The sequence below is a fragment of the Poecilia reticulata genome, chromosome 2, assembly GCF_904066995.2.
Source record: "Poecilia reticulata chromosome 2, P_reticulata-male-v2, whole genome shotgun sequence".
NCBI lineage: Eukaryota > Metazoa > Chordata > Actinopteri > Cyprinodontiformes > Poeciliidae > Poecilia > Poecilia reticulata.
The window spans coordinates 38771372-38771950 of record NC_088831.1 but is presented as its reverse complement, the minus strand read 5'-3'; positions in this window follow the sequence as shown (position 1 = coordinate 38771950).

The following is a 579-nucleotide window of genomic DNA, read 5'->3' as shown; positions in this document are numbered from 1 at the left end:
GTAGAAAATAAAACTTATGTTTTGACACGGGCACAGCACTCAGCTGCTTAAAGGCTGAGCAATGTTTCCTGCCGCCCCTGAAGACGGTACGCAAAAATAACAAGCAGCATGTAAAATCCTTACGGATATATGTTGTTTTTAAAGTGAGCTTATGCACAACTGTATACAAATCCTTCGCCTGCAAATGCCTTCCTGTAGCAGTCAGTTAGGATTCTTGATGCTAAGCATAACAATTTTTCAGTGGTCGAAGCCACAGGTGATCGTCTTATATATTTCTGTATCACTTTGAACTCTTTTATAGATGTTTACCCTAAAATACTTTTGCATCAGGTGCTTACTGACTTTCATTTTTTTTCCAAATCCAAGGAAAGATTAAAAAATGAAATATTTAGACGTGATTGCTTCTTTTTTTTTCACCTGAAACTCAACGTGTTGCTCAAATCATTAATTTTGATGTTGATGTAGCCCCCTGATGTTCCAAAGGATGCAGTGTCTGCACAAACAAACACTATTTTGTCCATGAATTATACTACAACTTCCTGGACTACAACAAGAGGGGATGTCCAGTGTCCAGCAGGC